Below are 2440 nucleotides of genomic sequence, written 5' to 3'. Positions count from 1 at the left end.
AATGATCCGAGAAGAAGAAATCAGTTAGGATACATGTTTTAGAGAATCCTCATTTAATTTGTTGTTCAAGAAAATAACTAAAAGTTTGGTCTGGGAAAAAAAATGAATGACTGTTTCTAACATATACAATGTACTTCCTACTTAGATGTTAACTTTTTAGAAGAATGAGTCATTAACTGTAGAGCTGAAGCCCTACCTTCTCACTCTTTTGCCCTCCACCTTGAAATTGGTGGGTGTAATTTCCCAGCATGTTTCTGTTTTTTTACCATATACATATGCATGTGTTTAAAATTTCATGTGTTTCATATGAGATACATTAATGGCTTCATAGTGTATCAGTCCTTTTGCACTTTTTCTGCCCCTACCCCCCAACATTTTAGTTTTTTTTACAAAGCTTTTTATTTTGTATTGGGGTATAGCCAACTAACAAATGTTGTGATATTATTAGTTTCAGGCGATCAACGGAGAGATTCAGCCATATATATACATGTATTTATTCTCCTCCAAACTCCCTTCCCATCCAGGCTGCCACATAACATTGAGCAGCATTCCAAGTGCTATATAGTAGGTCTTCAACATTTTAGTTTTAATGTATAACCTTGCTGATACTGGTCATTCATTTTAGCTGTGGAATAGTGTTTCCTTGTATGAATCAACTATAGTTTATCCACTCTCCTATTGATGGGATTCAACTGTTTCCATTTTTTCTGTTACATATAATGAAGCTTCTTGAAGATAAGTCCTTGTGTGTGCAATTTTAGAGCACTTTTTAATCGGCGGAGGTTCACTAGTTGTTGCTCCTCTTATCTGAGCATCAGTTAGATGCTGTGTGCTCCTGGGACATCCTTGCACCCCAAATTATGTTTGGGTCCATTTGCAGCCAGTGCTGATCCAGTCTCTGTGCATCTTCAGTGCCCTCCAGCTTCTTGTGGGTCTGTCTGCTTGGTTTGCTCATGTTCTCTACTAGGGCCTGTTTTAAGCACCTTTCATTTCTTAAGAACCCTACACCATCCTAGCTCCCTCACACCCAAGAGATGAACTGACTTCTTATTTTCCTGAGAAAAATGAGGTCATCTGCTGAGAGCTCCCTCGATCCTTCTCTTCCAGACTTCTCAGCATTTCTATCTAGGGGAATTTTCTGTGCAAATCATAAGTGCTTTGTGATTCTCAGACCCCAAATTGGAACTCTGTCTTATGGGGAGCTGCAAAAATCACTAATTCAAATACCCTCTGCCACCAGCCTCCAGTTCTTCTAGCTTAATACCCAAAGTGAGTACCTCACTGTGACGGTTCTTCAGTTTCCCTCAGTCATCAGTCTGTGCTCCTTCCTCTGTCCGTTCACCTCTTCCTGTCTTCACGTCCCCTCTTTCTATTTCACCCTCCCTGTAGCTCCCACTCTGGCCCGCTCTTCTAGAATCCTGCTTTTTCCTGCTCAGATCTGCTGCGTGGCAGTCATCCTGGGAACTTCCCTTTATTCTTTCTCTGTTCTGTATCTACTCTGTTTTTCTCATGTTTACTTTAGTTTTCTATTTTGTTGGAACACTTCCCTTCCTCTTTCTATTTTACTTTCTTATTCTGTTGGAGTAACCTTTTGTAGCAGCTTTCTAAGAGCCAGAGCATAGGAAATAAAGTTTCTGGAGCTTTGCATGTCAAGAAATGATTGTTTTCTACCCTAACACTTAATTAAAACTTTAGCTGGATATAGACTGTAGGTTGAAAATAACTTCCTATCTGATTTCTAAAAATTGTGTTAATACACATAACATAAAATTTACCCATTTAACTGTTTTTAGATGTATAGTTTGGTGGTATTAAGTACATTCATATTGTTGTGTAACAACCATTACCACCATACATTTCCAGAACTCTTTATCTTCCAAAACTGAAAGGCTATACCTGTTAAACAATGGGTTAGCTAAATTTAATTAAAAGTTAATTAAAACAATTAACATCTCCCTCCCCCAACCTCTGGCAACCACCATTCTACTTATGTATCTATGAATATGAGTACTGTGGGGACTTCATATAAGTGGAATTATACAGTCTTTATCTTTTTGTTACTGGCTTATTACACTTAACATGATGTTCTCAAATTTGCTGTCATGTTGTAGTATGTGTCAGAATTTCTTTCTTAAAGTTGAGTAACAGTCTGTTGTATATACATGCCACATTTTGTTTATCCATTCACCCATGTATGAACACTTGGGTTGCTTCTACCTTTTACCCATTGTGAATAATGCTGCTGTCTTGATGAAAGTGAAAGAGCAGAGTGAAAAAGTTGGCTTAAAGCTCAACATTCAGAAAACGAAGATCGTGGCATCCGGTCCCATCACTTCATGGGAAATAGATGGGGAAACAGTGGAAACAGTGTCAGACTTTATTTTTTTGGGCTCCAAAATCACTGCAGATGGTGACTGCAGCCATGAAATTAAAAGACTGT

Source organism: Bison bison, unplaced genomic scaffold (assembly GCF_000754665.1).
Source record: "Bison bison bison isolate TAMUID 2011002044 unplaced genomic scaffold, Bison_UMD1.0 scf7180017864239, whole genome shotgun sequence".
NCBI classification, from domain to species: domain Eukaryota; kingdom Metazoa; phylum Chordata; class Mammalia; order Artiodactyla; family Bovidae; genus Bison; species Bison bison.
This window is presented reverse-complemented; position numbering follows the sequence as displayed.